Source organism: Monodon monoceros, unplaced genomic scaffold (assembly GCF_005190385.1).
Source record: "Monodon monoceros isolate NGI ecotype Baffin Bay Population unplaced genomic scaffold, NGI_Narwhal_1 Super_Scaffold_20, whole genome shotgun sequence".
Classification (NCBI taxonomy): domain Eukaryota; kingdom Metazoa; phylum Chordata; class Mammalia; order Artiodactyla; family Monodontidae; genus Monodon; species Monodon monoceros.
Genome location: NW_021703777.1, coordinates 93,040,104 through 93,063,178, shown reverse-complemented (window position 1 = coordinate 93,063,178; position 23,075 = coordinate 93,040,104).

Sequence of the window (23,075 nt, the reverse complement as noted above, 5' to 3'; positions counted from 1 at the left end):
CCCCACAAAAGCTGGGAGTTTGTTTAGTTTTTGCCTAATTTTTTCACTTTTTATTAAAGTGTAATTTACGTACAATAAAATTTACCTTTTTAAATTCCTAGGCTGTTTGTTTGTTTGTTTAAATTTCATTTTATTTTTAAAATTATTTTTAACATCTTTATTGGAGTATAATTGCTTTACAATGTTGTGTTAGTTTCTGCTTTATAACAAAGTGAATCAGCTATACATATACATGTATCCCCATATCTCCTCCTTCTTGCATCTCCCTCCCACCCTCCCTATCTGTCCCCCCCAGGTGGTCACAAAGCACTGAGCTGATCTCCCTGTGCTATGCGGCTGCTTCCCACTAGCTATCTATTTTATATTTGGCAGTGTATATAAGTCCATGCAACTCTCTCACTTGGTCCCAGCTTACCCTTCCCCCTCCCTGTGTCCTCAAGTTCATTCTCTACGTCTGCATCTTTGTTCCTGTCCTGCCCCTAGGTTCTTCATAACCTTTTTTTTTTTTTAGATTCCACATATATGTGTTAGCATACGGTATTTGTTTTTCTCTTTCTGACTTACCTCACTCTGTATGATAGACTCTAGGTCCATCCACCTCACTACAAATAACTCAGTTTCGTTTCTTTTTATGGCTGAGTAATATTCCATTGAATACACGTGCCACATCTTCTTTATCCATTCATCTGTCGATGGACACTTAGGTTGCTTCCATGTCCTGGCTATTGTAAATAGAACTGCAATGAACATTGTGGTACATGACTCTTTTTGAATTATGGTTTTCTCAGGGTATATGCCCAGTAGTGGGATTGCTGGGTCATATGGTAGTTCCGTTTTTAATTTTTTAAGAAACCTCTATACTGTTCTCCATAGTGACTGTATCAATTTACATTCCCACCAACAGTGCAAGGGGGTTCCCTTTTCTCCACACCCTCTCCAGCATTTATTGTTTGTAGATTTTTTGTTGATGGCCATTCTGCCTGGTGTGAGGTGATACCTCATTGTAGTTTTGATTTGCATTTCTCTAATGATTAGTGATGTTGAGCATTCTTTCATGTGTTTGTTGGCAATCTGTATGTCTTCTTTGGAGAAATGTCTATTTAGGTCTTCTGCCCATTTTTGGATTGGGTTGTTTGTATTTTTGATATTGACCTGCATGAGCTGCTTGTAAATTTTGGAGATGAATCCTTTGTCAGTTTCTTCATTTGCAAATATTTTCTCCCCTTCTGAGGATTGTCTTTTCATCTTGTTTATGGTTTCCTTTGTTGTGCAAAACCTTTTGAGTTTCATTAGGTCCCATTTGTTTATTTTTGTTTTTATTTCCATTTCTCTAGGAGGTGGGTCAAAAAGGACCTTGCTGTGATTTATGTCATAGAGTGTTCTGCCTATGTTTTCCTCTAAGAGTTTTATAGTGTCTGATCTTACATTTAGGTCTTTAATCCATTTTGAGTTTATTTTTGTGTATGGGGTTAGGGAGTGTTCTAATTTCATTCTTTTACATGTAGCTGTCCAGTTTTCCCAGCACCACTTATTGAAGAGGCTGTCTTTTCTCCATTGTATATTCTTGCCTCCTTTATCAAAAATAAGGTGACAATATGTGTGTGGGTTTATCTCTGGGCTTTCTATTCTGTTCTGTTTATCTATTTTTCTGTTTTTGTGCCAGTACCATACTGTCTTGATTACTGTAGCTTTGTAGTATAGTCTGAAGTCTCGAGCCTGATTCCTCCAGCTCCATTTTTCCTTCTCAAGATTGCTTTGGCTATTCAGGGTCTTTTATGCTTCCATACAAATTGTGAATTTTTTTGTTCTAGTTCTGTGAAAAATGCCATTGGTAGTTTGATAGGGATTGCATTGAATCTGTAGATTGCTTTGGGTAGTATAGTTCTGTTTTGTTGTTTGGCCACACCACACAGCTCATGGGATCTTAGTTCCCTGACTAGAGATTGATCCCGAGCCCCTCAGCTGTGAAAGGGTCAAGTCCTAACCACTGGGCTGTCAGGGAATTCCCAAAATTTGCCTTTTTAAAGTGTAGACTTCTATAATTTTTGACAAATATATAGTCATGTACCCATTACCACTATCAAGATATAAAACCATCCCATCACCCGTCTAAAAAATTCCCTGTACCCTTTTGTAGCCAGCCCCTCTCCCCACCCCAGTCCCTGGCAACCACTGATCTGTTTTTTGTTTCTCTAGTTTTACCTTTCCCAGAATTGTCATAAAAATGGAATCATATAGCTTGTAGCCTTTATGGATTGTTTTATTAACATAATACATTGGAGATTCATCCATCTTGTTGCATGTGTAAGTAATTTAGTCCTTTTTAATGCTAATAATTATGACTTTGTGCAGATTTACCATAGTTTATTCATTCATCAGTTTAAGGGCATTTGTGTTTTTTTTCATTTGGGGCTACAAATGAAAGACAAAGCTGTTATGAGTATTTGCACACACATTGACTGGTAAGCATAAACTTTCACTTCTTTTAGGTAAATGCCTAGGAGTCGGATTGCTAAATCATATTAAGTGTATGCTTAATTATATAAGAAAGTGCCCAATTGTCTCCCAGAATTACTGGACTATTTTACATTCTCAACAGCATGTACGAGAGTTCCAGTTGCTCCACGTCCTTCTCAGCATTTGGTATTATCCATTGTCAATTGTCAGTTTTTGTGTTGTTTTGTTTGTCATTTCAATAGGCAAGTGGTGGTGTCTTGTTGTGGTTTTAGTTTCCATTTCCCTAATGACAAATTGTGCTGAGCATCTCATTATGAACATATTTGCCATCCATGTATGTTCTTTGGTGAGATGTTTGTTTAACTCATTTGCTAATTTTTTATTGGGATGTTTATTTCCTTATTTTTAAGAGTTTTGAGAGTTCTCTATGTATTCTGGACACAAATCTTCTATCAGATATATGATTGACAAATATTTTCCCCCGTCTGTGATATCTTTTATTCTCTTAATGGTGTCTGTCCAAAAACAGAAGTTTTTAATTTTGATGAAGTCCAAGTTATCAATTTTTTAACGGATTATTTTGGTGTTGTGTCTAATAATTTAAAGTTACAAAGATTTTCTGCCATGGTTTCTTTTTAAAGTTTGTAAATTTAGGGTCTAATTTTATAAGCCTCATACATTTGGGGTTAATTATTATATGTGGTACAAGATATGGATTGGGGGGTCCATTGTATGGATGTCCAACTGTTCCAGTACCAACAATGACTAACAATTTGTTTCTATTTATTCCTGTATCCTATTGCTTAGAACTGTGTCTGGCATGTAGCACACATCCAAGAAATGAATCAACAAATAAGTGAGTCAAATTAGTTTACTTTGTAATATATATTTAACTCTTTAATTCCTTTAGAATTTGTTTTGATATACAGCAAGCACTATGAATTTAAAAGGATATATTTGCCAAATTATTCTGTTATGTTAACATACTATATTAATTTAGATCAAATAGTCTTTCTTGAAAGAAAAATCACTTAATCTAATTCTTTCATTCACCATACATTTCATTCACCAAACTGTGAACAAGGCACTGAGTTAGACACTAAGACAGAAATTCTTTTGTCAGTTTGGTGAAGTCTATGGATTCCTTGCTTAGAATAATGTATTTAAATGCATAAAATAAAAATATAGGATTACAAAATAGACCAATTATATACAGTTTTGAAAATATTTTAAAAAATTGTGACACATAATATGTGTTTATTTAAACATCATAACACAATCTAACAGCATAAGTAGCAATCTAATAGCTACCATAGTTTCAGAGCAGTGATGAGCCCAAGGTATTTTGAGATGTCTGCAATAACCTGTAATGTGATATAAAAACACACAATGGGATTCCTATCGGAGGCAAAGTCACAGGTACTATGATTCTATTGTGGCTCTTGTCTACATGCACGATTGAAGTACATGTTAAGTATCTGTCAGAGGTTAGTGAAAATAAAGATGTGTTCTGTTTCTATTCAAATTCCCAGACCCATGAATTTCAACCCTGGTTAAGAACTTCTGAGCCAGAGAGATACACAGATGAATAAAATGCGGTCCCTGCCCCCAAAGGAATTCATTCTTGTGAGAGGCAAAAAGACACGTGAACAAGATAGTCTATGAGATGCCAAGTTGCATTGGACTGGCTGAGAGAGTATGGCAAAAAAACCTACAGAGATGGAAATTACGTAGGTCAGCCCTGAAGGCACATGTTGAGCCCTGTTGTCACATAGGGGCAAATAACCAAGTCTGTGTAGGAGAGAGTTGGGCGGGGCAGGGGGAGAAAGAGGAGAGAGGAGAAGAAGAAAACCTCAATGACCAGTATAATCTTCCCCTTCCCCTCACCACTGACTAATCAGAAGTAGCTCTGTTTTAAAAAGCTTGGCTATTGCTGAAAAAAGGAACACTGGAAAAGAAGGGACTTCTGACAAGACAAAAAGTTCTTTTCCAGGTCACAGAACAGTCTCTTCTTCCTAGAAGATGAAATGATACCTTGGAGATGTGGGCTGACATCTGACCCCTGGCCCCATTCATGGGACTTAGGCTGGTGAGAAAGGCCATATAGTGTAATGGGAAAAATAGGACTTTACATCAGGCAGACCAGAGCCTGAGCTCGTCATTTACCTGTACGTTTCAGGTAGTGACATAATCTGAGTAAGTCTTTGCTAAGGAGGATTATTTTTATGCCACTGTATTCATTTTCACAGAGAAGAAGGGAGTGAAAGGCTGAGGTAAGGATGGTATTGAGTGAAGACTTCAATGTTTGAGAAAATCCACCAGTGAAAGGGTGACTTAATCCATCAGTTGTGTCTTCACCAGGGAACTGGGCATATGTAGCTCTGTTCCTCTGTGGCTCCCACTTCCTGTTTGGAATAAGGTATAAACCTACCCATACACACACGTACCTCCATATGGTAAACTCTCTGGGGCAGGCTTTGACCCTGGAATTGGGGGAATGGAGGGAGGAGGTCTGCACGTGTTTATCTGCTCTGTCTGGTGTGTGTGTGTGAGTGAGTGTGTGTGTGTGTGTGTGTGTGTGTTTGTGGGTCAAAGTGCATTCAGGGGACAGAAATCACACCAGTTACTTGAAAAGAGAGAATTTAATATAAAGAATTGTTAACTAGGTATAAAGTTGTTACCTAGGAAACTGAAAGGATAAAAGAGAACTCAAGAGTATCACAGAGATAGTAACTGCCAGAAGCAGCTACCACCCATAGGGCTGGGGGAACAGGAGGAAGAGATCGGAATTATTAAAACTTAGATGTTTGGAGGAGGGCCCGCGGAGCCAGGACCCAGACTTGTGGGGAGGGGGTCTGCTAGGCTACTGGTGTTGGGGAGCGGAGTGTGAGGGATGGGGGTGGGGAAGGGGAGTATGATAAGGCTGGTTCTGCAAGTGTAAAAAAGCTGCAAACTAGATTCAGCTGATGCTGTGGGAAGGCCCCCACCACGCCAGGATAAAGTGAGGCTGAGGGATGCTCACAGGAATAGGAAGAAGACAGGAAACCAATAGATAGGTGCCTCCTTTTCCTTCTTGCCTCCTTTTCCTTCTTGCCTCCTACTCTCTCTCTAGTGCAGATCCTATCAGGGAGAGCAGCTGACAAAGCAGAAATGCTAAGCCCCAGGCCCAGCAAAGAGCTAGGTATAAAAGGGTGGATTTAGAGCCAAGAGACCACAGCATAATAACTGGCACAAGGGCTGTGTGTGTGTGTGTGTGTGTGTGTGTGTGTGTGTGAAAGAGAGAGACAGAGAGAGAAATAGCAGTAGGAGGTAGGAAGTTCATCTCTATTTCTAGTCTAATTTTTATCATTATTAACGCATTTGATTCTCATGTGACTTCTGTGTTTATTCTCAATTGGTTAAAAATTCGAAAGAAGGGCTTACCTGGTGGCGCAGTGGTTAAGAATCTGCCTGCGAATGCAGGAGACACAGGCTCAAGCCCTGGTCTGGCAAGATTTTTCATGCTGCAGAGGAACTAAGCCCGTGTGCCACAACTACTGAGCCTGTGCTCTAAAGCCTGCAAGCTACAGCTACTGAGCCTGCGTGCCACAACTACTGAAGCCCATGTGCCTAGAGCCCATGCTCTGCAACAAGAGAAGCCACCGCAATGAGAAGCCCGCGCGCCGCAACGAAGAGTGGCCCCCGCTCGCCACAAGTAGAGAAAAGCCTGCACGCAGCAACAAAGACCCAACACAGCCAAAAATAAATAAATAAATAAGTAAACAAACAAACAAATAAATAAATCAGAAGGAAGAACGGTCTGATTCATTACTCCCATCATAAATTCCAGGAGATTTCTTACTTTTAAAGTGTTTGCTGTAAGAATAAAACTACAAAATGGAAGTAAAATGCCTACTACAGTTCCTGCACATAGTAGGAAATCAACAAATACTAATCATTTTTTCTTTTCATCCCTTCTCCTTTAAAACTGACACACCAGGTAGAGAAAGTTCTTCTAACAAAATAATTATTTATATTAATAAAAATTTTTAAATTGATAGAGAGTTAATGTTTACAAAATATTTTCACACATATTCCATTTAACCCATACAACAAACTTGCAGGCAAATAAGTCATTCCCATTTTACAGACAAGAAATCTACAGCTCAGAAGAGTTGATAAATAGGCCCAAGGGAAACAGCTGAACTGCATACTTCACTCTGTACCAGTGTTTCTGAAGCATGGTCCTTTGACCACTTGATTCGGAAACACTTCTGGCATTTGTTAAAATGCATGTTTCGGAATCTCACACCAAATTTACGGATTCCGAACCTCTGGGATTCTCCAGGGCTTTGTATTTTTCATAAGCTCCCCAGATAATGGTGATGCACGATGAAGTGTGAGACTCATTGGTCCTAGACCATATGTCTCTCTAACTGGTAATAAAAATGTATTCTGGCAAAGGCCCTTTAACTGATTCCCTGACAGTTAAGATTCTACTCCTGACATGATTCTTCATGATATCATTATCCTTGTAGATCAGTAATTCTCCAGTGTGCTCCCAGAACAGCAACATGAAGATCTCGCTGGAAAATGTTTGGAGTGTAGATTCTTAGATTGCAACAGATGTGGGGGACATGCAGGGAATGGGGGAGGTTTCCAGGTGATAGCGATGCATGTGAAAGTCTGTGAGCCACAATTCTAAATGAGTCTTTCAATTGGCTGGCCTCTGAATTCTTTGACTTACTCTCCTTGGATGATCAATTGCCCACCCTAATGTCTCACACAATTGGCTCTGCCCTCCTAGACCCTGTACTTACCAGTAATTGCACCCTCTCAACAATCACTATGTTTTATCCCATTCTCCAGCCACCTCTTTCTAACTTTCCAGTTCATCCTCTCTAGTACTCTAACTCCAACAACTCTTCAACCCTATGGAAACCTCCAATTCATTGACGCTATCTCTTTTTTATTCTCCTTCCCTCTTACACATTGGCTCTCCAGGCTAGATACCAAAGTCCGTAATTAGATTCTCCTCCTTGTATATCCCCTCAACTCCCTTACCTACTCTCCTTTCATTGTCTTAAGCCGGGCAGAACCTCAGTGCTGGTTGTATCCAATGCTCTGCCTACCCTAAGCTTTCACCCAGATAGCCAAACTTGCTAAGAGAAAAATAAAACCATGCCAATACGTCTCACATTGAATTCATGGCCCTGAACCTCAGTGAAACTCTAATGCATCCAGGAAATTTCCAACTATGCTAACTGTGATGGAGTATGGGAGTGTCTAAGGGATGTTGGGCCAAAGTCAAGATAGAAGCACTGACTGGCAACATGATGGAATTTCAGCTCGGTAACAACTACTCTAGAAAATGCTTAATTTCTCTGAGTCTCAGGTTTTCATCTGTGAGTGAGAATATGTTATTTAAAGTTGTGAGGTTCGATGAAGGCACAAGCCCCAGTACAGGGTCAGCACGTGGTGAGAGCTCAAAGACCAGGAGCTATGTTCATGACTAGAAACTAGACATAGAATCCAGGAATTTCACAACTGGAAACTTTGACATTGCCATGTTTTATAGTTTAGGAGAAAGAAGAGAAGAGAATCAGGCAGTGCCTAGTTTCCTGCACCTCACTTTTCACCACAACCCAGTTTGTAGAATAAATCCTGATCTTTGTAAGAAGAGTTTAAGATTCTAGGACCCTGATACCTCACTGCAGTGTGACGTCCCCGCCCTATCAGATTCATTCAAATGCACCTAACGTTTACATCTCATGAGATGTGACATAGAGATATGATTTGCCTGAGGTAACAGAGCTTGACTTTATGAAAATGCATTACCCTTTGCACGTATTGGCCAGAAGCATGAAAAAGGATGGAAGTTTGGATGAACTAATCAACTGGTAAGAGTTGAACAGATATTGTGCGATGGTTCCAATTTTGCCTTGCTTGTGTTCCCTGAAAGAAGCCATGCCGTGAGCTGGTAGAACAAAAATACTCAGTCCTTGTGTGTATTAGGATCACTTAGAAACTTTTAAAAAATACCCACATCTGAGCTCCATCCTAGATCTACTGAAACAAAATATTTGGGAGGCAGGGTTCTGGCATTGCTATTTGTTTGTTTGTTTGTTTCCCAGGTCATTTCAGTGAACACCAGGATGAGAGTCACTGTAGCAAACCAGTGGTTCTCAAAGTGTGCTTTCCTGACAAGCAACATCAGCATCTCCTGGGAATTATTACAAATGCAAATTCTTGAACTGCACCTCCAACCTACTGAGTCAGAAATTCTTGGAGTGGGGTCCAGCAGTCTGTGTTTCAACAAGACTTCCAGGAGATTCTGATGCACGCTCAAGTTGGAGAACACCTTACTGCAGCAACAGTATAAATAGAGTGTATATTCATGTGTGTTTGTAAAGAGGTATCCAGAGACTTCAACCTTTCATGTTGCCTCCAAACATCACACTGTCACATCTCTGGATGTTTATGGGCTCCTGTTCCTTACATTACTCACCTAGAAAAGTATGCATTGTAGGGACATAAAAACCCACTGTCTAGAAAGGAAAACCAAGGAAAGTTCTCTCTGCCCTACAGTCCCACCTTAACAGAGCCTGGCACTACCTTTGAACATACCTGTGTACAGCATTGATCCTGCTTCATCAAACCATCTACTCATGCGTCTTTCTTAGGCCACCAGACCGTGACACTCTCAAAAGCAGTGATAATGTCTTACGCGTCTTTCGTGTCCCAATACCCAGTAAGGATCTGACAATAAAACAAAAGTGGGTCAATAAATGAATGAGGAAATGAGCAGATGCTGGGTAAAGTCCCCTAAATACAAATTATTATGATCATCATAATTGTTTATCGAGCACCTATTCAGAGAGGAACACTTTCGTCGGGATAACCTTACATACATGACCTATATTTAAACTCCCAATGACACTGGGATATTATTGTTCCCCTTTTACAAAGGGAAAAGACTTAGACAAGTTACCAAGAGCCACATGACAAGTAAGTGACAGAGCCGGGGCTTTGAACTCAGGTGTCTACACAGCCAGTTTTAGCCACAGCACTGTACAGCTGTAGGTATTAGAAGAATCCGATTCTAGTCCCAGCTAAGCAATCTCTCTCTTAGTGACTTTGGACAAGTCACTTCTCTCTGGGTCTCAGTTTTGTTATTTGCTAAATGAATTTGTTTGTTCATACCAAGGACTTGAAGCATGGACCCCAAATTCCTAGAAGCCACAGAATTACTATAAGAAATCAATAAATCCACCCATATACCAAGCCTTGCCTGGGGACTTATGCCTACACGTAGTGCTATTTTTAAATGTATGTAGAGAATGTGGTGAATCACTCATTCCTCAACAAACATTTACTGAATGCCCACTATAGCTCATACCCTCTGCTAAGCGCTCTGTGCCCGGTCACCACCCTTCCTCTGTGGACTTACCATGGAGAACATGAGACAGATAAGAACACATAGGTAAAGGTAGAAAGAAAAATCGCTGAAAGTGCTATGAAAATAGCCATCTCCCTATGAGAGAGACTAAGGTGCAGGGAGGCTATTGTTTTAGATTGGTAGTCAGGGAAGGCCCCTCTGAGGTGGTGATGATTAAGCTGAGGCTGAGAGATGAGAAGGAGCCAGCCAGCTGCGTGGGAGAAACGTTCCCAGCAGGGAGAACAGTAAAAATGTCCGGAGGTAATTGAATTTAAACATGTTTATTCCTAAACACTAAAAATAAAACCACTGTTATTTGAGGGCCTGGGATTATTTCTGAAGACAAAAAAGAGCCCACACGTATGTTTTTCAGGGTAAGTAATGCTAGTACCTGTGGTAAATGAGCCGTAGCTCAGTGGCTTAGCACTGAGTTCCTTTGTCTACCCCAGGCCAGTGTGAGTCCATAGTGGGCTCTGCTCCACATGGTCTTCAGGGACCCAGGCCCCTTCCAACCTGTGGCTCCACCATATTCCTGGGCAGCCCCACTCCTAACCACCTCACCCTGGGAATGACACACATTTTCTCCACTCACATTCTATTGGCAGAAACAGCCACTCAGCCCCACTTAGAAGCAAAAGACCCAGAAATCGTAGTTTAACACATTATTAGAAATGTCTGCCTCAACATGTGACCCATTGCAAGAGAAATACAAATGGTGGCTAAGTAGATGACAAATCAAAATTGACATCAGGGAAATGTGTATTAAGACAAAAGAAACATAAGTTTTCTCAATAATCAAATAGGTCAGTTACCATTAGAAATAGTGAATGTGTGGAAGCTAAAAATCCATTGATTAAAAATAGCTATAAAATATTGTGACGTGATTGTTCACAAGAATCATCTATATGGACTATCACAGAAAGATGTCGGAGATATGTTAGGTGGAAAAAGAAAGCAAGCAACAGAATGAACAGATGGTCTGATTCCACTTATGACCAAGAGCATGCAGTGTAAATGCATAAGTGCATGTTTTGGAAGCAAGCCATGAAATTGTAAGGAGTCAGTGGAAGAGGTACAGTGAAGGAAGGGGCCTTTGTCTTTTTTGCTCTCTATAAATTTCTACTCTTGGGTTGCTTTACTTTGTTGTGTTTGTTTTTAATATGAACATGTATTATATTTGGAATTAAACAAAGAACAACCCAGAGTTATGAACAGTTGTAGGGAAATTACCATTATCATATCCCACTGGTGGAAATATAAATTGGCACCACCTTTCTGAAGGGAAATTTGGGGCTATGTGTATCAAAAGCTCTAAAAAACATTTATACCACTTCTAGGAATTTAATCTGAGGAAATATTATGCATATGCACACAAGTTTAGCCCCAAGTAGTAAGGAATAGTTTTAAAAGATTAGGCAGCATCTTCCTATAGACTACTATGTAACTGTCCAAAAGAATCATCTCTATATAATGTCATAAAAAGATGCTTAAGGTACTATATCTTTAAGGGCAAAAAGGAAAGCAAGCAATAGAGTGTATTGTTTGTAATAGCAGAACGTTGGAAAACACCGCAATGCCCAATAGTAACCTAAAATGGACTCAAATAGTACTCAGGTATTTAATGTGGTGTTATAGTAGAATTTCTAGTGACATACAGTTTTCATTAATTGAGTAGGTTTTAAATTAAAATTTCATTTTTGTTTAAATATAGCTGTATAAAACATGCATGTAAGATACATTTAATATATCTAATGGAATATATGTGTATGTGTTTTACTCTACAGTAAGGAGTAAACTTTTGTCAAAAAGATTGGACAGAGACCAAATACGGAGATTGGTCACTCACAGGTAATGAGCTTGGTAACAGCCACTTTATCTAAAACCAATTTTCCTAAAGATCAGTCCTCTAAATATCTACAAGTAGTTGGCTAAAAAGCATTGCAATTTTGATAAACCCTAATTAGATACACTAAAATAAATCAAAATTGCTCTGAAGTTAGAAGTGACTTTTTGTTAAAAATACTTAAATAACAAAAAGATGGAAGGACAAAGAGTAAGATCTGAAAATATGCAAAAGATATTGAATCTTAGACAAACGTGAATTGGCAAATGAATCGTGGACAAACGTGTTTTAGCCAAACCAGATTTAGGCAAATCAATCTATCTTTTTTCCTTTTTCTGTCTTTTTTCTGCTCTGTTTTGCTTGTTTCTCTCTGTTTCTTTCATTTCCTTCTTTCTTCCTCCTTTTCTTCTTGCTTATCTTCTAATACCTTCTAATTTTTCTGCAGAGCTATGATTTTAATAATAAAGTTTTAAGAAAAGAGTTTTTTAAAAAATAATAAAAAGATATTCTCATACTTATTAAAGGTGGGCAAATCTGGACTCTGGTTCATTCCAACTATGACATGCATTATGAGTTCATCTAGTACCTATTGTGTGCTAATGCCGAGATCAGTGTCATCTGCGTACTCCCTCACTGCCATGAGCCTGATGTGACACCACCAGTGTAGCAAATCCCCTGGCCCATTGCTGCCCAAGTCCTGGATTGGTGGTGACCCCGGAGAGAGCTAAGCCCGTCCAGAGCATCCATTTCGTTGATAGCATGCTGACTTCTACAGCTTCCACTAGGAATCTGGGAGTCATTATACACCCCTCATTAGCATTGAGAAACCATCTGGTGGTCATTAAAAAAAAAACATTACATATAATACATTAGGCTTTAGAAACAATTTAATTAACATCAAGACCTAGTCAAAATCCTCCAAATAAGGGGGATTCCCAGATAAGGGGCGACTTTGCTTTTTCCTTTATCCCTTGAACAGATGAGGAATTATGCGAGGCTGCAGTCCTGCCGGCTCCAGGCAATGCCTCCTGCAGATTCCATCAGCTCAATTCAGAGGTCATTGGCCAAATGGCCATTTCTTTCAGGAATCTGTGTAGTTGAAGTTTTTAAACTTTTGATAGCTCTGTTTGTGAGTGGAACAGTGCCAGTTCCCGGATATCCTGAATATGCTGCCATGGGGACACAATTGTGCATCCCCCTGGGTGGCACATGATGGCTTTTAACTCTGGAATTTGGTGTGTTACAGTTGAAAGAGCTCCAGATGAGGAATCAGTAAAGTGTATCCAGCTGGGAGCAGCTTGTTCGCTGTGTGATCTTAGGCAAGTTGCTCAACTTCTCAGAGCCTTTTCCTCCTCTGTCAGTAGGCCACCTCATGGAACTACGGTTAAAATAGCACAGGCTCCATTTACCTTCCACAAAGCAGCATCTCAGAGTGTGAGGCTGGTCCTGAGAAAATAGTGCATTTAATGACACAACCAGAGGGCATTTCCTAGCATCCACTTTTTTTTTTGAAGATGTTGGGGGTAGGAATTTATTAATTTACTTATTTATTTTGGCTGTGTTGGGTCTTTGTTTCTGTGCGAGGGCTTTCTCTAGTTGTGGCAAGCGGGGGCCACTCTTCATCGCGGTGCGTGGTGCCTCTCACTATCGCGGCCTCTCTTGTTGCGGAGCACAGGCTCCAGACGCGCAGGCTCAGTAGTTGTGGCTCACGGGCCCAGTTGCTCCGCGGCACGTGAGATCCTCCCAGACCAGGGCTCGAACCTGCGTCCGCTGCATTAGCAGGCAGATTCTCAACCACTGCGCCACCAGGGAAGCCCCCTAGCATCCACTTTTGTGGAGCATTTGAATGAAGTTAACTCATCCCATCTCACACCTGTGTACTCCTCCTATTTTCTAGACTCTGGTCACGCTCACCTATGATCTCTTTCAGGGTGTAACTCCGTACGAGGAGACAGGGCAGACATCAGGCTAGACTTAAGAATCTGCATCCCTAGGGGCCGTCAGGTTACTTCATGGGCCCACACAAGAGTCTTTAGTTAACTGGATTCATGCTGGCCCTCAGGCATGAATCCTGGGACTCTCTCAAGGGATTCTACTCTTTTCTCTATGCATTCAAAAGGAATCTTTTGTGCACAGACTCTGTGCAGGGTACCCTGCTAGGATCGGGAATATGGGGGCTTAGGACATGGTTCCTATCATTGGAGAATTCACGGATTAGTGGAGGAAACCAACCAACAGGAAATTACAATCCATTTCAATAATTACTGAGATAGAGAAAACAAAGCATGCTCTCCCATCCCTCACCAAAGTGTGGTCCTGGCTTCAGAGTGACCAGCAGTAGCAGCATCACCTGAGAGCTTGTTAGAAATGCAGAATCCAGGCTCCACCAGACCTACTGAATCAGAGTCTGCATTTTAACAAGATCTCAGGTTACTTGAGTCCACATTCAAGTTTGAGGGGCACTGAAACAGAAAACTGAAGATGGATAACCAACCAACCCGACTGGGACTTGCAGTGCTAAAACCAGGACAGCTTCAGGCAAACCAGAACAGTTAGTCATCCTAGACTAAGGCCACTGAACTCTGACTTGAGGGATAAGGAGCAACTTTCAGGATCACATAAAGCCTGAGATGACCATAGAGGAGTCAGGTGGGTAGAGAAGGCTAACGCGGACAATCAGTCTTAACGGAGCAAATGTGCTTGGGTATGTTTACAACCTCATCCTCAGAGGTCTAGCTTAGCATCATAATGCCTCAGTGGCTGCCAGGGGGTTGGTGCGTGGGACCAGACAATACAATTCAAAACCTTCCACCCACGCTTCAATGAAGGCACCATATTTTTAGTAATTAATGTGCATATCAGGAGTTCTGTTAAATTTTCATGTATATATATATCCCAAAGTATTAAAAAGTGCTAAGAAGAAAAATAGTTTGAAAACCTCTGTTGTAGGGAGAAAAGTAAGGCTTTATAGCCAAGAAGCCCTGGGTTTAAATACTGACTCTTTTGTTTACTGGCTGTATGAGTGTGAACAATCACATAAATCCTCTGAGCTTCAGTCCCTCATCTGTAAAGTGGGACCCTGTTGGAGGTTCCCAAGACCATCCTCAGGTTTGACGATTCACTAGAAGGACTCACAGAACTCAGAAAAGCTGCTGTATTTGTGGTTATGGTTTATTAGAGTGAAAAGACACAGATTAAAATCTCCAAAGGAAAAAGGTACTTAGGACAGAGTCCAGGAGAGACATTGCCAGGTTCCAATTGCCCCCCCTCCCAGTGGAGTTACAAACAGCACTTAAATCTCCCAGCAATGATGTGTGACAACACGTACAAACTATTGCCAACCAGAGAAGCTCACCTGAGACTTGGTGTCCAGGGTTTTTATCGGGGTTCCATCATGAAGGCTACTGTTCATCATGGTGCACCCACGTGACTGAACTTTACTAGGTGGTCAGGCCCCCCAGAGGTTGTACTCATACAGAATAGGTCCTGCAGAAGAGAAACTGGGGCTCACCATAAATCATGCTGTTAAAATAAGCTATCTAAACTATCTGGTATGGGCCATGGTCCAGGTACACAAAGACACTCTTACTAGGCAGGATATTCCAAGGATTTCGAGATTATCTCCCAGAAGCAAGTTGAGGGCCAGTCCTTTCTTTGGAACGCGCAGGATTTGAACACCCTGAGTCTGCTGAGTTAACCTTTTCCCGCACATGGGGATAATAATCTTCACCTTGCAGGAGGCAGATATTCGTATTCTAACACATAGCAGGCAACGAATATAAGAAAGCTTTTATTTTTTTTTTGAATTTTATTTATTTTTTTTATACAGCAGTTTCTTATTAGTTATCCATTTTATACATATTAGTGTATATGTATGTCAATCCCAATCTCCCAATTCATCCCACCACCACCACCCCCCTTCCCCCCCTTTCCCCCCTTGGTGTCCATACGTTTGTCCTCTACATCTGTGTCTCTTATTTCTGCCTTGCAAACCGGTTCATCTGTACCATTTTTCTAGATTCCACATATATGCGTTAATATACGATATTTGTTTTTCTCTTTCTGACTTTCTTCACTCTGTATGACAGACTCTAGGTCCATCCACCTCACTACAAATAACTCAATTTCATTTCTTTTTATGGCTGAGGAATATTCCATTGTATATATGTGCCACATCTTCTTTATCCATTCATCTGGTGATGGACACTTAGGTTGTTTCCATGTCCTGGCTATTGTAAATAGAGCTGCAGTGAACATTTTGGTACATGACTCTTTTTGAATTATGGTTTTCTCAGGGTATATGCCCAGTAGTGGGATTGCTGGGTCATATGGTAGTTCTATTTGTAGTTTTTTAAGGAACCTCCATACTGTTCTCCATAGTGGCTGTATCAATTTACATTCCCACCAAAAGTGCAAGAGGGTTCTCTTTTCTCCACACCCTCTCCAGCATTTGTTGTTTGTAGAGATTTTCTGATGATGCCCATTCTAACCAGTGTAAGGTGATACCTCATTGTAGTTTTGTTTGTTTGTTTGTTTGTTTGTTTTGCGGTACGCGGGCCTCTCACTGTTGTGGCCTCTCCCGTTGCGGAGCACAGGCTCCGGACACGCAGGCTCAGCGGCCATGGCTCACGGGCCCAGCCGCTCCACGGCATGTGGGATCTTCCCGGACCGGGGCACGAACCCGTGTCCCCTGCATCGGCAGGCGGACTCTCAACCACTGCGCCACCAGGGAAGCCCTCATTGTAGTTTTGATTTGCATTTCTCTAATAATTAGTGATGTCGAGCAGCTTTTCATGTGCCTCTTGGCCATCTGTATGTCTTCTTTGGAGAAATGTCTATTTAGGACTTCTGCCCATTTTTTAATTGGGTTGTTTGTTTTTTAATATTGAGCTGCATGAGCTATTTATATATTTTGGAGATTAATCCTTTGTTCGTTGATTCATTTGCAAATATTTTCTCCCATTCTGAGGGTTGTCTTAAGAAAGCTTTTATTATTCCCTGAATAAAAAATACCTGTGTCCAAGCCTTTCTATATGATTCCACAGCTTCAAACATTTTCTTTTCCTTAGGCAAACCGGATCTTTCCCATTGGTAAATGCTCTGTTTCCAGCCCCTCCTCCAAGAAGCCTTCCCTACAGAAAAATTCCACAGTAATCTTTCTCACTTGTTTTGGCAGCTGCTTGCAAGCCATCTCTCATGGTTACCTTTTTTTTTTTTTTAAGAAATATAGTATTATTTTTGAAAAATAATATGTGCTCATTGTGAATTCAAGCAAATAGAAAAGCAAAAAAAAAAAAACCCAAACTAAAATATCACCTAATTATCCCACTCAATACTAACTGTCAATATTTTAGGTGAGTATAGTTCTACATGTTTTTCTATATATAAATATAGGTAGATGATAGCTTGATAAATGTTTTTCTAAAAATAGAATCATGCTATAAAGCACTATTTTTCATTAAAAATGCTTGATGTTTTTCAAATTTACTAAAACAAAGAAATTAAAACAAAACGGAAGGAATTGCTAATCTTGAAATGAATTTATACCATGATAGATATTTTAAAATACTCTGGTGTTAAGAAATAAAATTACAAAGATCATAATTAGAGGCACTGGGTGATTTTAAACTACAAGTTTTTTTTTAAGGGTAAAGAGTCTCAACACAGGTTTGTATATTTTTAATTTTTTTAATTTTTTATTATTATTTATTTTTTATTTCTGGCTGTATTGGATCTTCGTTGCTGCGTGTGGGCTTTTCTCTGGTTGCGGGGAGCGGGGACTACTCTTCATAGTGCGCAGGCTTGCAGTGCGCAGGCTTCTCATTGCGGTGGCTTCTCTTGTCGCGGAGCACAGTCTCTAGGCGCACGGGCTTCAGTAGTTGTGGCGTGCAAACTCAATAGTTATGGCTTATGGGCTCTAGAGCTCAGGCTCAGTAGTTGTGGTGCACGGGCTTAGTTGCTCCATGGCATGTGGGATCTTCCCGGACCAGCGCTTGAACCCCCGTGTGCCCTGCATTGGCAGGCGGATTCTTAACCGCTGCACCACCAGGGAAGCCTGAAACTACAAGTTTTAATTTTTGGCAGCATTGATTGACTCCCATAAACCATGAAGCCACACACGCTTTCTCCTTCCACCTCCTGATCGTTAGAGCATCATTTTTAAACTGTCAAGGTCTGTAGTATTTGTGTTCTGCTTTGTAAGAATAATTCCCATCATTATTTAGTATCAGGTCTCTATATAAATTGACTCAATGCTCACTGATACCACATCTTCCATTCCTGAGTTCTATACTTTGATTCATCTAAGTGACTTGATTTCATTTCTAAGTAATTTTTTTTTCCAGTAAGGGCTCAAGGGTGCAATATTTCCTGAGTTATGTGAGTTATTTAAGAATATGTGCCTGTTGCCCTGTTCTTGAACAACGTCTTTGTTATGCCTGGTATTCTTGAATCACACTTTCCTTCAGAAAATGTAGACATTGGTCTATTACCTTTGACAATTGAACAATGAATGCTGTGGTCAGCCTCTGTCTCCTTCCTCTGTGAATTCCTTATCCTTCCTGGATGCCTAAAAAACTCACTCTTTATCCCTGAACTTCAACAACTGAATCAGGATATGTCTCTGCATTGCATGCTCTTTCTGCTTAGATGCCCTGCATCAAATTTCTTTGAAGCAGAGCAAGTTCTCTTAAGCTGCAGAGTCATGGATTCTTTTTTCATTATATCTGTGAATAATTTTTCCGTTTTATTTAGTGTGTCCTCAAGGATGATGTAGAGATGACTCACACGTTTATATCTTTAAGCCAGACCTCTCCTTGGAATTCCAGAATTAGATATCCAAACACCTCCTCATGTCTCCACTTGAATTAAGAGACAAACTTAACACATCCAAAACCAAAGTCTAGTTCCCACTGCAAAGCTGCTCCTACCACGGTCTCCCCAGTCTCATAAATGGGAACTTTATCCTTCCAGATGTTCAGGTCAAAAGCCTTGGAGTTATCCTTGGTTCCTCTCTTGCTTCCATTCCCCATATCTGATCCTTCTGCAAATCCTATTATCTCCTCCTTCAATATATCTGGAATCTGAACACTTCTTACCAAGCGTCCCTTTTACCCTGGTCTAACCCACCATCACCTCTTGCTGCAGGTCCTGCAATAGCCACTGAGCTGGTCTTCTGCTCCACAGCAGTCTATTCGCAAAACATCGGGCAGAGTGATACTGCTTTCCTCCACTCCAATCAATCTATAGAATCTGTACACAAATACCCAGGATGGCCTACAAGGTGATACACATACCTGGCTCCTACCCCTTCTCTGACCTCATCTCCTAGCATCCTCCCCATTGCTGGGTCCATTGCAGTATACCGGCCTCTTTCTGCTTCCAAAACATATCAGCCACTTTCTCAATCACCCTGTGGTCTTTACACTTGTGTTCCCTGGCCCAGGAACTCTGGGCTGGCTCCCCGCCTTCAGTCAGGTCTCACCTCCAGGGTTACCTTACCCCAGGGGCCTTCTCTGATTATCTGTATAAAATAGCAACGCCTCCACCACCATACTCACCGTCCCTTGTACCTTGCTTTCTGTTTTTCTTTAGCACCTATCACCATCCGACATGTTGAATTGTTTATTTCTTTATTGTCTCTAAATGCATTGAAGACAGAGACTGTCCACATGGATGGGATCCATATTTGTTAAATGAATATGAATGAACATTGGATTTATCTTTTTCGGCCCTCCCCATCTATCAGCAACTATCTGATAACGTTTTTGCTCTTTTTAATCTGCCTTCTTTGTGTTAGCTTTAACATTTTCATATTTTCAGTAATTGAATTTTCAATGATGTCTGTTCCCATCCTTATTTTTTTTATTGTATTTTTGGGTCTGTAATGAGAGTATTTTATTCGACCATTTTTCTTCCTTAAGGCCACAATGTCCCTTTTCATCATGTTCTATTGGTTTATTATCTCATCTTTGAACACTTGTTTGTATTGAATTCACACTCTCATTAGGCTGCTCAATAACTAGAAACAATGGTGGGGAATTGCTTTCTGTTCCTGGGATTATGTTTCCTTCTAGGCTGGGTTCTTTGTCTATACTTTGCATGCCTTTTTCTTTCTCTAGTTTTTTCTGCGGTTCATGTAGTTGCCATACTCTTTTTTTAAACTTGCTCTTGTTGCCTAGCTCTGGACAGAACTTCTCTTTGCTCTGATATTTTAACAGTGACTTTTAATTTTTTCCTCAAAGCCATGCTTTGAGAATAGTTATTGGGTGTTCCTTTTGGTGTATCTTTTCAGGAGCCTGAGGTCTTGAATGGTGATGGGCAGGGAGAAGGGGCAAGGATACAGAGAGAGGGAGGTCAGCTGACCAGTGTGCAAACTTCTGTTAATCACAGCACTGTTAGAACTCCCAGCAGCTGCTCTCACTTCTGAGATTGTGCTAGATGTCTTCTTCCAGTGTTTACTTACTTGGAGGGCAGAGGAAAGTGAGTTATTCCGGGGAGGAAGGGACATACCTTTTGCTTCATTCCTCTGAGTCAGCCCTGGAGCTGTATTTCATCAGAGCACATTGCCCTCTGACTCCTTCATTTCCCATGTTTCACCATTCCCACCTTACACAATTTTCCCATTAATTCCCAATTAGAAGAGGGAAAGGATAAGATTCAGTTTGCTTCTCCCTAGATTTGGATGGTCTGTGTAAGAATTCTTATATTAGTTTGCTAGGGCTGCCATAATAAAATACCACAGTCTAGGTGGCTTAATCAACAGAGGTTTACTTTCCACTCTGGAGGCTAGAAGTCCAAGATCAAGATGCCAGCAGGGTTGGTGTCTTGTGAAGACTCTCTCCTTGGTTTGCAGAAGGCTGTTTTCTTGCTGTGTCCTCATGTGTTTTTTCCTCTGTACACAAGCATTCCTGGGGTCTCTTCCTCCTCTTATAAAGACACACCAATGACATTGAATTATGACCTCACCCTAATAGCTTAATTTTAACTTAATCACTTCTTTAGAGATCTTATCTCCAAATAAAGGCCCCATTCTGAGGTACTGGGGGTTAGAGCTTTGCATATGAATTAGAGAAGGAGGGGATACAATTCAGCCCAGAACCATTCTGGAGATTTAGTTGACTTCCTGGTTACAGCTCTCGGGGTGAGAGCCCAGTTAGGAGCCTCATCATTGTTCTCCCTCCATGTGGCTGCCTCCCTGAGCTCCTGTTTCTTTCCTGGACTCGTATCATTGGGCTGTGGTTGAATTATTTTGACTATTTGTTCATTTTGTTAGGAACCCACGGTATGTGCAAAGGGAGAGTGGACATTGTGAGTTCTGATTTGAGATTTATTTTCTGCTCCAAATTTGTATGTAGTACCCACCAAGGACCAGGCACTGTGCAGTGATGCTAGGTGCTCAGTCACAGCACGCGAGCCAGCACTACCTGACCCTACTGCCCACACTTCTTGCCTGGCATCTTCTCTCTCCAACCTGATCATGACTTATTAGGGGGAAATGTCCACATCTCCGTCTTATCCACCCCCATGCCTAGCCCAATTCTTTGCCTGGAGTTGTGGGTATTTAGTAAAAATCACTGAGGAAAAGAAATGCAGATGAAAACTTTAAAAGGTACTGTCACAGTGTCATTTCTTCTTAGCCCCAAAGAAAGAAAGAAAAAAACCTGCTTAATTTTTTTCTGATTTCAAAGAAGGCGTAAAGAAAAGAAAGACTCACATCTGGCCAAGTTTTAGCTCTGAACATTTTGCATAATCAGTCAGAAACCCTTTGTTAATGGGCCAGATGGCTGTTGAACCCCAAAAGGAAATTAAATATGCAGGCGGTGGCAATTGAAGGGAGGAATTAGAAATTCCTTTCTAAAGAGAAAGGACTTCATCTGGAGCTGCCCTGTAGGTGTGGTTAATAGCAGCCATCGGTTTCCTAGCAACCAAGCCCCTTTCCCTTTCGCTAGGTCTGGAAATGTTCTGCATAGACACTGAAGGATGCATCCAGCACCCATAATGCCTTTCAGAGGAACTGGAAAAGCCCACACTAATGAGCATGGGAGGGGATGGCTCCTGCCTTCCCAGCGCAGTTTACCTGATGCCACCGATGGACCAGCCTCACTCATTTTGTCATGCAGGCTGCAGAGTCCATGATTCAGAACTTGGAATACTCTTGACACATAAAGAATTTCTAAGGCAAATCCAGGTGACTTTTCTGCCCACAATTGAGAGTGCACCCTCATCACAGTTATTCAACTTTCAACATCTCTTTCCGGGATTCCTACAACCACCCCTCGTGGATTTCCTGCCCCTAAGTCTTTCCCTTCTTCAGTTCAGCCTGCTCATTGCAGCCAGAGTCATTTTGGGGAAAGAATAGCCTAGCTAGGACTGTCTATGTGTACTCATTTCTGTCCCATGAGGCTTTTTGTGATCTGGCTCTTGCCTTACTCTCCAGCCAGTTCACTCATCCACGTGCACCCTTGGCTTTGGATAGACCATACTAACCCTTGGCTTTGGATGGACCATACTACTGTAGTTTCCTGGACATATCAGGCTGTTTCACATCTTGTCCTGTGCCTTACAACAGGCTTTTCCTTCTGAAGGTTACACCTCAACCTCATTTCTGGAATTGCTCAATTCCTCTTTGTCCTTCAGGATTCAGCTCACACGTCTCTTCTGGGAAACTATCCAGAGCCCTCTTTTTATCCCTAAATCTGTTTCATATGCTCTCTCTCTCTCTGCTCCTACAGGACTCTGGGTTTACATCTGTCTTAGCACTTAGGAAAATATGCTCTAGCTGTTGATTTACTTATCTGTGTCCCCAAGTAGATGTAGAGTCTTCAAGGACAAGGAGCTGTGTTTTGCTTTCTCCACACCCAGCACAGGGTCCGAGACAAAATAAATGCTAAGTAATTGTGCAGTAGATGAATGCGCACACAGTGAAGCAGACCGTATGACTTGGCTACCGATCCAGGTTTCCCATCTCTGTCTACAGTTCTAGGCTGGAGTTCTGCTTTTGTGAGATGTCAACAGAATAGTATGGAAAGAAGTGTATATAATGGCCTAAAGCTCCAGGCATGTCTACACAGAAAATTGCCTTCTAACTTCCCTGGGTCTGTGGTTTAGAAGGCATTCATCAGTGAGAAAATAATCCAAATTTTCTAGAATCTGAGCTTGTTCAACAAACCTAAGATATCATCTGAAGCAATCTCTCATTTAGTGGAAGAGTGGGTTCTTTACCCACAATCACAGAGATGTGTTTAAATAACTTCCACATCCATAAGCACAGAACCTATTAAGGAAAGCCATTCCATTATTGAGCATGCGTAATTAGAGTCTGAGCCAAATCATTTAGATCTTTATTATAAAATCCAA